Raw genomic sequence first — 14,502 nt, forward strand, 5'->3', positions numbered from 1 at the left:
AAAGCAGCAGGCAGAGTATGCAATCCTTGGAATTTACTAATTATTTATATAATTTTAGTATCAGTTGGCTTAAATAATAATCTAGGCTGTGAATCTTTTTTAATACTTATTTACTCCTCTTTTCCTTTGTTTGTTTGTTTCACACTGTCTAGAAATTATTGTGGGTAAAGAGCCAAACCCAGAAGGACTTGAAATTGAATACCTCAGAGCAGTAAATCTGATGCAGGCCACCACATCCAACAATATCAAAGAGAAGTAATTTTTATTTCAAAAACAATACTGTAAAACTCTGACAGCAGGAATTTTGACTTCTTGTTCTGCATATATCTGGCATATAGATCAATAACTTACAGATCGTAGGCAACTGTGTTTGCAGAATGCGCGCTCGCGCGCTTGGAACTCACTCTTTCTCTCTCTCTCTCTCTCTCTCTCTCTTCCTTCCTTCTATTGATTAGGTGGTGCTCCTAGGCATATGCCACGCATTGTGGAGAGGTCTCTGCCATGGGATACTAGGGAAGAGTCAATTATTATAGTGTGATAAGCACTTTGATAATGGCATAGGTGGACAGTGGGAGCCTGTAAAAGAGGCACTTCACCCAACCTAAAAAGCAGAATTCAACAGACGGAGTTACGATTTAATGTGAGAAAGGGGGAGGGAAGCAAGAAGAGCAAAGAAATTCAGCACTTGAAGGAGATGGGTTGAGATCCTTGAGGTATTACCTTGACCATTATTGGTATTCATATTTAAGAAACTAATTAAAAAGCTCAAGAGGGGAAGACCCTCTATGAGGTGGATTGATTCAGTGACTGAGGTAATTTTGGTAGGTGTGTCGGAGACAGTGAGATTGGTACAGGACAGAACAGGGTTTAGGGCTGTTGTACATGGGATCGCTATGAGTCACAAGTGACTCAAAGGCACATAACAACAATTAAAATGTTGAAAGAAAACATTGATTAAAGTATCTGAAAAGATGAGCTTTCCTAAGGGACCATCAGTACGTTCCAGTCCTGACTGAGTCTTCAACACATCGCTACCTTTCCAGTCCTCCATCACTGGAAGTGTTATGATTGCTCCTTATTACTTTATAGTCCAAGCATAAGGAATGTCTAAACAGTGGAAGTCCTTCTCATAAGAAATGCCAGGGATGGGGACATGTTGTCTCACATACTTTGAGCGTATTGTTGGGAGGGGCCAATCCTTGGGAAAAAGACATAATGCTGGAAAAGGTGGACCATCAGAGAAAGGTTTTCAACAAGATGGATTGACATAGTGACTGTAACAAGGGGCTGGAGGATCTCAAAGCTTAACAGAATAGGGCAAGGTTCAGATCTATTGTTCATAACGTCCCTATGAGTAGTAATCAACTTGATGACATCTAACAACAGCAACAAATGCTTCCTTTCACTTCTGAAGCCCCACACATTGCTGTTTATCTCCTTCTCTCAATGGTGGACCATTTCCTCTTTAATTTCAACTTGCCATTTTTACTTTTTTTTTGTTAATTTAAACTGATCCTTGCAAACTGTCTTTGACTTGTTAAATTAGGTTAAGTCTCCTTATTCATATCTTCCATCTCTATTATTAGTGAGTCGACTGCATTTGGGCATTGATACTGCCCACCCAGATTTAGGGAGCTCTGGTGGTCTAGTGGTAAGAATCTCCACTGCAATCACAAAAGCATGCAATTTTAATCCCCCAGTTGCTCCACTTGAGAAGGATAGGCAATCTCTTCCCATGTGATTTATTGCCTCTGAAAACCTGCTGGAGGGTCAGCTATGTGTTGCTTCTGACCCAGTGGCATACACAACAACAACATTGACTATTTGGTTGTCTACTATACCTTCTCTCTCCTATCACCATTGCCTGGCTCACTGGGTTGTGCCAAGAAATCTGGAGGGCAGCTACCTGGCCAACTGACTGGAAGAGATCCATACTTGTTCCCATTCCAACAAGATGATCAAACAGAATGTGGAAATTTTTGAACAATATAATCAATACTCTTAATACCAGCAGCCAGGACATTAAAGACAAAAATCACTTGAAAAAGTCTGCTATCAGAGACCTTTCCAAAGTACTAAAGAGCAACAATGTTAGTTAGGACACTAAGGTGCTCCTGATTCAGGCCGTAGTCTTTGAAATTACTTGCTATGCATCAGAAAGCTGGGCAATGACTCAGGATGATAGAAGGAAACTTGATGCCTTTGAGCTTGGTGCTGTAAAAGAGTGTTGGATATACCATGGACTGCTAGGAGAACAAACAAGTTAGTCCTAATTAGGGTGAGACCAGGCTACTCCTTGGAGGCAAGAATTCTGAAGCTTTGTCTGACATTACTTTGGACATGTTACAAGAAGAGATCAGTCCTTGGAGAAGGACATCATGCTTGGGAGGGTGGAGGGACAGTGCAAGAAATGAAGACCGTTGATGAGATGAATTGATTCAGTGATTGGGATAATGGGGGTAGGTGTGTCAGAGACAGTAAGATTGGCTCAGGACAGAACAGGGGTTAGGGCTATTGTACATACGTTCACTATGAGTCACAGAAGACTCTATGGCTCATAACAACCACAACAACAACATTGTTAATATCACATGTAGACAAAGTCTTGCTAAAGATTAGAACCTTCCTAGAAAGTACATTGACAGAGAATTGCTAGAAATTCAAACCAGATTTTGAAGATGCCATGGCCCTAGGGATGATATAATTGTTGACATCAAATTGATCTTGGCAGAAATCAGACAATAGCAGAAGGATGTATATCTGTGCTTTATTGACTATGCAAAGGCATTTAACTGTGTGGATCACAATGGATTATGGCCAACACTGAGAAGAATGGGAATTTCAGAACACTTACTTGTGCCCCTGTGAAACCTATACCTAGACCAAGAAGCTATTGTCTGAACAGAGCAATTGCATGGTTCAAAAATCAATAACAGGGTGCATCAATGATGTATCCTTTCTCCATATATTTTCAATCTATATGCTGAACAGAGAATTTGACAGGCTGGACTTTATGAAGATGAATATGGCATCAGGATTGGAGGAGAAGAATCATTAACAACCTGTGTTATGCAGATGATAAAATCTTGAAGTGCCTGTTGCAGATTACAAGAACTATAGCTTTCAGTGTGAATTGCATCTTACAATCAAGAAAATGAAAGTCCTCATCTCTGGAATAATGGAAAACATCATAATGATGGAGAAATAGTCAACAATTTCATCCTTTTTGGATCCACAATCAACATTCTTGGTACCAGCAGTCAAGAAACCAAAAGATGCATTGCACTGGGCAAGTCTGCTGTCAAGGAGCTCTCTAGAGTACTAAAGAGCAATGGTGTGAATGTAAATACTAAAGCTTGACTGACTTAAACATGGTCTTTTTGATTACTTGCTGGAAATCTGAAAGTTGAACAGTTAGTACGTGTGACAGAAGAATTTGATGCCTTTGAGTTGTGGTACTGGAGAAGAACATTCAATATTCCATGAACTACCAAGAGAACCAACCAGTCTATCCTGGAGAAAGTGAAACCAGGGTGCTTCTTGGAGGTAAGGATGATGAAACTCCATCTCACTTACTTTGGGCATGTTGATCAGAGAGGCTATTGGAAAGGGACATCACGCTTGGAAAGGTGGAGATCAGGGTGAGAAAGGAAGACCCTCAATGAGATACATTGACACAGTGACACTAATAATGGGCTCAAGTGTGTTGGAAATGGTGAGTTTGTTTAGGATAAGGCAAGATGCAGAGCCATTGTTCATAAGGTTGCTATAAATGGTCAATTTGACAGCAAATAACAGCAACAACATCAGTATTACAAATATACATGTATATGTTCAAACATACATACAACTGGACTGTAATCTGTGGGAATTTTATCATAATGTTGTTATGTGCCGTCGAGTCACTTGTGACTCATAGTGACCCTATGTACAACAGCCCTAAATTCTGCTCTTTCCTGTGCCAATCTCACTGTCTCTGACACTCCCATCCCGATTCCCCCAGTCACTGAATTAATCCACCTCATAGAGGGCCTTCCTCTCCTGCCCTGTCCCTCCACCCTCCCAAGCATGATGTCCCTCTCCAAGGACTGGTCCCTCCTTACGACACGTCCAAAGTCAGACAAAACCTCAGGATCCTTGCCTCCAAGGAGCAGCCTGGTTTAACCCTCTCTAAGATGAATCTGTTTGTTCTCTTAGCAGTCCATGGTACCCTCAATACTCTTCTCCAGAACCATAGCTCAAAGGTATCAATTCTCCTTCTATCCTCCCTAGTCATTGTCCAACTCTCTGACGCATAGTAAGTGATTGCAAAGACCATGGCTTGTATCAGATACACCTTAGTCTCCATAGAGACACCATTTTCCTTCAGTCCTTTGGAGAGGTCCCTAACAGCAGACTTTCCCACGGCAATACGTCTTTCTAATTTCTTGACTCCTGATGCCGAGAGTGTTGATTGTGGAGCAAAGCAAACTAAAGCTGTGAACAATCTCAATCTCTTCACCATCCATCCTGATGCTGCAAATTTGGTCCAGTGGTGAGAATCTTTGTCTTCTTGACATTGAGCCTCAATCCATATTGAAGGCTGCAATCCTTGACCCTCTGCAGCAAGCGCTTCAGGTCCTCCTCAGTTTCAGCAAGCAGGGTGGTGTCATCTGCATAACATAGATTGTTGATAGATCTCCCACCAGTCATAGATAGCAAATATTTTTTTCATTGAATTTGTAGTTTCAAACTTTTCAGCAATGGACAGCACTGTGAAGACCTTGAGCATGGATCACGGCACGTCACCTTAGACTACTCCATAGAATCACCACTAATTGTAGCAATCTTTTCCAACCTGTGCGTTTGTAGTTCAAGAGCTGTCAGAGTCCAGGAATTACTCATTCTACAGCAGGAATCCTCTGGGAATCTTTAGACCTATGTGCACTGAAGCATTTTTGTTTGTCAGCTTAGAAAAATCCAAGACTCAAGAGACTGCCATAAATCTCCATTAAAGTCAAGAAGTTTTCCTCTCCAGGTCTTTGAAGACCTGGAGAAGATACAGAGTGTTGGGGTCTCTGACACTATCTCTATCTGAAGGTCTAGAAAGGCTTTTTATGCTTAGAAATGTCATCCTACTCAGAGTATAAAAATATAAATCTTTTGGCACAAACTAATTCCTTCTCTATCTCTGGAAGGAAAACATAGCAATCTAAATAAAAGTAATATCCTCCACTAAGTTGGAGGAATTATTTGAAAACATAAATAAAATTACTTAGAATCTTGAGCTTGAAAACCTAGACTAAAAATTCAAGAGAATAAAACTTCCAACAGAATAATACATAGATATATATATATATATAACATATCTCCCCCAACCCCCTCACTATACATATATATGTGTGTGTGTGTGTATGTACATATGTAATATACACATTTTATTTAATATACATATTTTTGTCAACCTTAATACATCCAAAAGTATGGAAGAAATAACTTTCCTTTTAGAATTTCAACACATCTGCTACTGGTTCCAGCCAGGATCATGTAGTCCAGAGAATCAGAGAAATGAGAAACATTTCACTAAAATAAGTGAAGTGAGTTTTGCAATACCTATAAAAATGCAGGCTCAGATTTATGTGGGAGGCTCAGGAGAATTCTTTTCAATCCACACTAATTTGTTTTGTCCTTGAAATACATACACAACATGGGAATACTTTGATGGTGATTAAAAATAAAGAGCTGTAAAACTGGAAAGAACTTCAATTTTACCTCCTCTTCTGACTTTGAGGATCTGTGACTTAGAAAAGTGCACTGAAAACTCATCCTTTCTATACACTTTGACTAAAATCACAAATTTAAACTTTAAAAAGTATTCTGACATGTCCAGTATCACTCAGAAATGTCATTGTAGATCTAAAACTACAGTTCATGTCTCTTGATTCCCAATACAGTTTTTACCCTTTATATCAAATTGTTCTTTGATACAGAGATCTTAGACAGAAATAGGTTTTATGCAAAAGAGATAGTTAATTGTCAGTTAATTTTTTTACGTTTGGACTTAGTAATTTTTACAATTTTGTTTTAAATATCCCCTTGGAATACTTTTTAGAGCAAGACTTTATGATAATCTATGTTGTTGCTAAGTGCTGTTAAGTTGTAGATGACTCAGAGAACCTATGAATGAAAAACCTGAACACTTGTATAACTTTCATCATTTCTCCAAGTTTATAGAGTTTCTGGAGGCAAGCTATTTCAGAAGTGGATGCCACTTCTCCTTCCAAGCCTATTTTAATCTGGGAGCTCCACCAAACACTGTCCACCATGGGTAAACATTATCACATTTGACACACCAATGTCACCGTGTTTAGCATCACAACAAACATTAATAAATTCATACCTGGCAACTTGGGTGATCATTGAACCCCAACAAATAATGTAAAAATAATCAACTCTGGAGGATAGTCACAATATAAGCATTATTCTGTCAGTGGCTAAGTGTTGTCACTCCAACTTAGTTAATATAAGAGATTGTCCTTAAGCTTGTTATTATAACATTTTTTATAAGACAAGAATGAACTGGAGGGGAGGGATGGGCAGGGAGAAAAGTGCAACAATGAATGAATGGAAATCCAAAATATTTATATTTTCATTAAAATTAATAATAATATTAATAAAAACAAACAAAAATATTTACTCAAGTCAATATGATCAGATAAAAAGTTATTCCCAAGTTCTGAAAAAATTTGCATGTAAAATTTCTTTATTTAAAAAAGAAATGTGTCCGCTAATACTTTGCATTCCCAACACTGAAGCAGGAAAATTGTACATGGTCTTCTTTATGAATGTAAAAACATACTAAATTTATTTACAGTTGGTACTCTTTCTCTCTCTCACTGCTGTCACATCAGAACTGACTCAGTTGACCCTGTAGGGAGTTTACAAAGACTAATTGCATAGGAAGAGGTTGTCCACCTTTCTCCTGAGAAGGAGCTGGTAGATTCGAACCATCTGCATTTGGGTTGGCAGTGAAATTCATTAGGTTACTAGGGCTCTGTAGTACTTTTTAGTTATAAAATAATCTGTCAGAGGCCTGGCTAACTTGCATAGCAAGATTAGCCCTGTACTGTAAAACCAGCAAGACTAATTCCATCTTGGCTAGAACATCTGCTTGGCAATATACAACTCAAGGAAGCATGATGTTAATGAATAAGAGTGATCAAAGGTCTCAGACCTTAGGGAATGTTATCTACTGAAACTCTTTGTTTCTTAGAGCACTCAATAAGACATGCTGGAAAACATCTTTGTATTGTGCTGAGGTCTGTGAGAGTTAATGTTTGACCTGAGAGTCAACATCTGCAACAGAAAGAGATAATGCGATTGCTACTGCAAAGGTGCTTCTAAAAACCTATATATGCTTTTCAAAAAATAAAAGTCTTGGATATTTGTCATCAACAGGTAGTCTCTCTGAGTCTTCATTCAATCCTCGTCCCTTCTCTCGTGGAACTGTTTCAATATGTTGAGGCTGGACCTCAATAATAATCAGTTTGTACACAGTGCTCTAAAAATGTTTATCATTCCTAAGAGGAGGTCCCCTAGGACAATACACTACATCCCCACACCTGCTTCAAGCAAAACTTAGCAGCTCTCTGTGTTGCAGAAAATAGGATTCTTTGGAAGAATTTCCCTTGAGAGAATACATATTTGGCTGCAAAACAAAACATTAATAAACCACAAAACCTTAGCCAGTGAATCAAACTTAGCACACTCAATCCATAATGGGGCAAATGGACTTTCTGTGACTTCAGATATGGTAAAATAGGTGTATCATTTAGGTAGCATTCTTGTAAAAATATGTAAATTGTGTCTAATCATGGAGAATTAAATCAGATAAATCTGGAAGGGAAAATATTTTAGAGGAAATTGGCTTGGACTCTTCAAAAATTTGAATGGGGCAGTGGGTGAAGAGTCTGTTCCAGGTAAACAAGTACACATGTTACAAGTGTGGTCAGTGAACTTACAGTGGATTCTGAATCCAGAAAATTAAGTACTAATCAATAATCAAGGGCATTTTGGGACAGTGAAGGGAAGTTCAGTATCAAATATACAACATATTTTAATTCCTTTACTCATACATTAAATATACAAATACACGAACTCATATATTCCTGGCATTTAAGTTCATCAAATACAAAAATATACATGCACATTTTTTTCTGACATTGTTGTTGCTTATTGCCAAGGAGTCTGAACTGACTCAAAGCTGAGTATTCGGTAAGTTTTTAAAGGAGGAGATAGACCAACTTTCTCCAGAGGAGTAGTGAATTCAAATTGGGTTGGCAGTATAACTTCTTATCTCTGGGCCACCAGAGCTCCCTTACTTTTCTTCGTAGCAACAATACACAAAACAGAGAGGTTTATGGGAAAAGACTATTGCGCCTACTTAATAACGAAGGATGCTGAAGTATGGAGTAAAGGGTGACTTGTTTAAGACGAAGCTGAATTGTGTTGTTCAACTTGGCATATCTTGGAACTATGTTGTTGTTATGTGCTGTCGACTTACTTATAACTCATATACACTACAAATAAATACCTGAAGGACTTAATGGTACTGTAATAAAGGAAGCATAATTATAATAACAGTCGTATCTAGAGAGAACGCTAGGGGAAAGGTATTGCAGCAACAACTAGAAACGTAGGTCACATTATGATAGACTTGAACTAGCAGATGTTTAAATGTTGCTTTAATATATAAAGGGGAGGAGAGATGAAGTCAGATTATCTTTCAGAGAAAACAGTCCAATGAAAGTGTGGAAGATGTATTTGAGAGCATAGAGACTGGAGACAGGAAACCCCTACAGTATCTGGGTGTTAGATGATGAAGGTCTAGATTATACTACCTCCCTAGTAGGACTATTTAATAATTTCTCAATGATAGTGTGTTATTTCACATGATGTGTTTGTCACAACACCCTCACTTTATAAGATTTTTTTTTCCCTTCTTCTTCTTTATATTCTCCTGGGTTCTTCAGATTAAATTCTCTGAGAAAATAATTTTGTGTTTCTCAGAGGGTAATGTGTGTGTGTGTGTCATGCATACACACATACATATATGTATTTCTCATCTGTGTATCATTAACACTCATTTTTTAATCAATATGTGCCTAGGGCATGAGAAAAAATTTTTAAAAATTAGGCCACTACCCTATGACTTCTTCTCTCCAAGAGTGCTCTGCTGGCCCACCGGAAGATGTTAATTCACAATGAATCCTTGGAAGAAAGCTGGGTAACATACCTCCACGTGATTACAACCTCTCAAAACCCGCTAGATGGTCAGTTCTGAGTTGACTCTGACTCATTGGCAAAGAGTAAGTGACCAATATAGAAGGGTTTTTTTAAAAAAAAAAATTCTATTAAGATAAAAATTTTTAAGGAAAGACATTTCTAAGGAGTCTGAATTTAGTGGAAAGATGAGAGAAGAAAAGAGAAATAAAACATACAATGAATACTAGACTCTTGCATTTCAGTGGGAAATGTAATAACTTCTTTAGTTTTTGGGACAGAGGCGTTGACCAAAGTCTCAATATTTTCATCCTTATAATGTGTCTGATAACACCTACCTCAAAAAAGTCTTTCAGGATTAAAGTACTTAGAATCATTCTAGAACATATAAATTATGATTCTTTAATCCGTAAATAGCGATTCAGTTAGCGCCAATTAGTCAGTTAATTTGGTTAATTTAGTCAGTACACATTTAGTGTTATTAAATGTAATTTATATCGATACTTTTAATAGTTTATTGTTATATTGATAAGACATTGTAATTCAGAGGAAGGAGATGGATGGAGGAGACAACAACAAGATAATGCTTAATATCCAAATAGTACAGCAAGGTAATGGTTTATATCCAGAGTTCTTTATTCAGGCCCATGTGCAGTCACTGGACCTGGACAGTCAAGTTCTGGGCACCAGTGATAACCGAAGAGTGAGGCTAGAGTCTCCAGGGTATAGGTCCACTTTTCAAGCTCCTACTGCATTTTCTTTGACACATTGAATGTTACTTCAAGCTCTCACTAGAGCAAGTGTCAATGATTTCTAATTTCCCACTGGATGTCTCTCTGAGTCTTATACATAATTGCACGATTAGGTGACAATGACACACTCACTTTCTGTAGGATGGTGGCAGAGAGGAGAAGCCTGGCCTGCTATCTCTCTGAGGGCAGAAGCACAGAGTGGACAGAGTCAAATGCCCCATATGTCAGACTTCCTCCTTCCTTGTGTAAAATATTGTTTCTGAACCTCAGTTTTCTTTGCTTTATAATGAGAGGTTTGTGATTTAATTATTTTCTTTTGGCTTTAGAGTTCTGATTCTCAAGGTTCAGAAACATCTTTGAATCCCAGGGTGTGTTGTTTGTGGTAGGAGCTGCTGAGTCTGAATCACAGTGACCTTATGGACAAAAGATTTGAAGCCTGTTCTGTCCTAAGCCATCCTTGTCAAATTTGCTGTGGTCATTGTGTCAGTCTGTCTCACTGCAGGTCTTCCTGTCTTTTGCTGATCTTTAATCTTTCCTAGCATGATTCTCCTTTCTAAGGAACAGCCTCCAATAACAGCTTGCCCAAAGCAGTGAGAGAGATTTGCTGTAATTCAGAAGACTTAATTTCTGGTCATATACCCATATGATAATGGACTGTGAAGGTACAGAATCACACGGATTTTTTTTTCCTTTTTAAAGAAGGAGATTATGCAATGAAGTTGGTGGGACGTTCTAAGAAGAGATCAATGTTCCTTCCTCACACAATGCCAGAATGACCAGCCTTCACACCTTACACTCCGAAGCCAGCTGCAAGGCTAGCCAGCCTCATAAATCTTTGTTCCCCTAGTACACACTACCCAGCCCCCCCACACACACACACACACTACCACCTATGAAGAACTGACATGTTTTGAAAAGTAACCAAAACAAATTCTTCAGGAGCCTAGGAAAAGACTAGAGCAATTATTTGCTATTCCTATTGTCAGACTGTTTGGCGTTAGCCAAGTTTCATATAGTTTCAAGTTTCATTTACATAAGAACACCCCTGATGTTTTACAGCGGTTTTCCTTGTTATAAAACTCTAGCAATCCTGACCTCCTTGGAAACATTGCTTCTTACACTCCATTGCATTTTACAAATGTCTCTTCTTTGGTTTCTAGCTGCCATTAGGCACAGCCCATTCCCTCCCCTCCCCCATGAGTTCATCAATTCTTTAGTCCTATTTCAAATCCCTCTGCTGGAATGAGAAATTATTATAATTCCTCCAAGGATCCAATCCCATATATAATCCATTAAAGTAAAATGAGTATGTCCGTGGAAGAGACAGGTTGAAACCCCTAAAGAATAGTATGGCTTGAAAAGACAAATAGGCAACAGAAATGGTTGAGCTATGAGGTGATAAGTCATACAAGCTGGAAATAAGTATTCAACCAATTGCTACTAATGCATTTTACTTGAAGCAATGTACACAATTGTGTCTACAGTAGTTATTAGCATTTATGGACTCAGCAACACATACTTATTGAGAACTTTGTTTAAATTTTTATTGCTATTAGGTGCCATCAAGTTGAGTATGACCCATAGTGACCTTATGAATAATAAATCTGAAGCCTGTCCTATCCTGTGCCATCCTCACACTTCCTGACACACAAAAGCCCACCGCAGCAGTCCCACATCAGTGTACTTGGTTGAGAATCTTCTCTCCTTCACTGACCCTCCACTGTTCTTAGCATCACGTCCTTCTCCAAGTAATAGTTTCTCCTAGCAACAAACCCAAAGTAAGAGAAGCAAAGCCTCATCATTCTTGCCTCCAAAGAGTACTCTGGCTGCAGCCTCTCCAACACACATCTGTTTGTTCTCTTGGCCGTCCATAGGATGTTCAGTGCTCTTCTCCAACACCATAGCTCAAAGGCATCAACTCTTCTTCTGTCATCCTTATTCATTGCCCAGGTCTCAGATGCAAAGCAAGTGATTAGAAAGAGGATGGCCTGAATCAGGTGCACCTTAGTCTTCAAACTGACTTCATTATTCCTCAATAATTTGGAGAGATCCCTCACTGCAGATTTTTTCCCAGTGCAATGTCTCCTTATTTCCTGATTGCTGGTACAAAGAGTGTTAACTGTGGGTCCAAGCAATATGATTGAGAATCTACTATGTGCCAAATATTGCACTAATAATATAATGCGTTAGAAATAGCTTAAATGAATCCTCTATTTCCGAGGAATTCTTACCAGTAGTTATCACATAGCAAACTAGACTGTGAGGTTTTAGAAATTAGAGACCTACTCAGTGACTGTTGAATTGTCAGTGCCCACAGGAAACACTGGTGATGCAGTCCACAGAAAATGGTATTGCTACCCAGAGGCTACAAACTCTGGTGGTTCAAATCCACAAGTCACTCTGTGGGGATAATCGGCAATGTCTTCCCATTCACTTTATACTCTTAGAAACCGGATGCAGGTTTAGGTATGAGTTATCCCAATTTGCTGACAATTAGAGAGAAAGAGTCGATTTTTTTGGAACAGAGAAGTAGCACAATGGAATGAGTTTGCCACAATACATAATGTCCTTAGCCATATGTTGTTGTTACCACTTTCCTAGAATATAAGCTTCTCATTGAAAAACCAGAAGATCAGAAGCTTTTATAGTTGTGTGTGTGTGTGTGTGTGTGTGTGTGTGTGTGTGTAGTGTGGTGTATACCACAGAGTAGGAGCTGACCCATAACTGACCCGCCAGTGGATCTTCAGAGGCAGTTAATCACATGGGAGGAGACTGGTCATCCTCCCCCATGGAGCAACTGGTGGCCTCAAACTACACGCTTTTGGGATTGTAGTGCAGCTTCTTGCCACTAAGTTACCAGAGCTCCATAGTTAATTATAGTTAATTCTGCAGTTTGTCTATTTGATATTTTCAACAATGTTTTACATGCATTCATACACATATAAATACCATTGTTCAGAATTTTCATTTCTTTTAGGTTATTTATTAAAAACCCTCCAAATTTTTATATTATACCATAAATATTATTTGACATAAGACATTCAAAACCAAAAATTTTACTCCTTGTTCTGTCATTTTTAAGGTAAGCTGAAAAAAAACTAAGGGAGGAAATAAAAGAAAATAGTGGAGGAAAACTACAGGTATAAAATATTTCAAGCTATTTAGTTTGGATTATTTCTGAACAGTTTTTATATGTATAGATGCAATTTTCTTCTACTACTCCTTTACTACTTATGCCAACAAAAAAGGGTCATCAAATCTGTGAAAATAAAAGCTTCCTAATCTTTCAAGAAACTATTGCAGAGTTGGAGTTGCTACACACCTTTGTTGATTGAAAACTTAAACGAATCCATTCATTTAGATGGAAGAGATTACCCATCTTTCCCTGGTAGGATAGCTGGTAGATTCAAACCATGTACCTTTACTTTGGCAGCACAATTGCTTATTACTAAGCCACCAGACCTGGCCACTTCTTTGACATGGATTGTTGTTGTTAGGGGCTGTTAAGTACAACTCATAGTGACCCAATGAACAAAAGAACTGAAACCTGTCTTATTTTGTACTGTCCTCACTATCTCTGACAGTCTTGTTCCCATTCTCAAATCACTGTGTCTATCATCTTGCCATGGGTCTTCTACTCTTCTGCTGACCATCAGCCTTTCCAAACATGACGTCCCTTTCCAAGGAATACCCTCTTTTAACAACTTGCCCAAAGTGTGAGAAATGAAGCTTCATCATCTTTTATGGGAAGCCAATACTATATGTTTGTAATAAACTGAATGCTATCTCAAGATGTGGGGAAGGCCCAGTTCAAGCTAGAATTCACCCTGAGGCACCAAGACAATCCTTAGCCGTTGGATTCTTGCATTGTATTGGCTGACCCATCCCTCCTCAGTCTGGAGGAAGGTTTTCAATAGAAAGAGTTTGGCTTCATTTGCATTGAATTCTGTTTGTGATTTACTTCCTGATAATTTTCAATAAAGATGCAGGGAAGCTGGAACAGGGGTCTTCAGTTGAGAACTGCTGGCGCCCTGTGTTTCATGCTCTCTGTTCTATCTCATTCCTGGCTATCTCATTATTAATAATTATAAAAATACTTTACCCTCGGTCTGCAACAATCTTTGCCTCCAAAGAGCATTGTAGCTGCATTTTTTCCAAGACATATCTGTTTGTTCTTTTGGCAGTCCATGAGATAGTCAGTACTCTTCTCCAACACCAGAATTCAAAGGCATAAATTATTTTTTAATCATCCTTATTCATTGTGTAGCCCTCAGATGTGTAGCAAGTAATTGAAATGACTATGACCTGAATCAGGAACACTTTGTCTTCAGACTGACATCATTGTTCGAGAGATCCTTAACAGCAGACTTGCCCAATACATCTCCTGATCACCTGACTGCATGTAGCAAGAGTTTTGATTGTTGACCTAACCAAAAATAGCCATATAACTTGATTTTGACTAGAAGGATAAATTTCTTAAATGTTGTCA

General features: G+C 38.5%; 1 protein-coding gene across 2 annotated transcripts in view; it reads right to left on the reverse strand.

Moving 5' to 3' along the window:
* The window catches only part of ANGPT1 (angiopoietin 1), a 322,709-nt gene that overhangs the window by 38,539 nt on the left and 269,668 nt on the right, over positions 1–14,502 (reverse strand). The gene's annotated exons all lie outside the window — the stretch shown is intronic.

Source organism: Elephantulus edwardii, unplaced genomic scaffold (genome assembly GCF_000299155.1).
Source record: "Elephantulus edwardii isolate Elephantulus edwardi_28Jun2011 unplaced genomic scaffold, EleEdw1.0 scaffold00114, whole genome shotgun sequence".
Classification (NCBI taxonomy): Eukaryota; Metazoa; Chordata; class Mammalia; order Macroscelidea; family Macroscelididae; genus Elephantulus; species Elephantulus edwardii.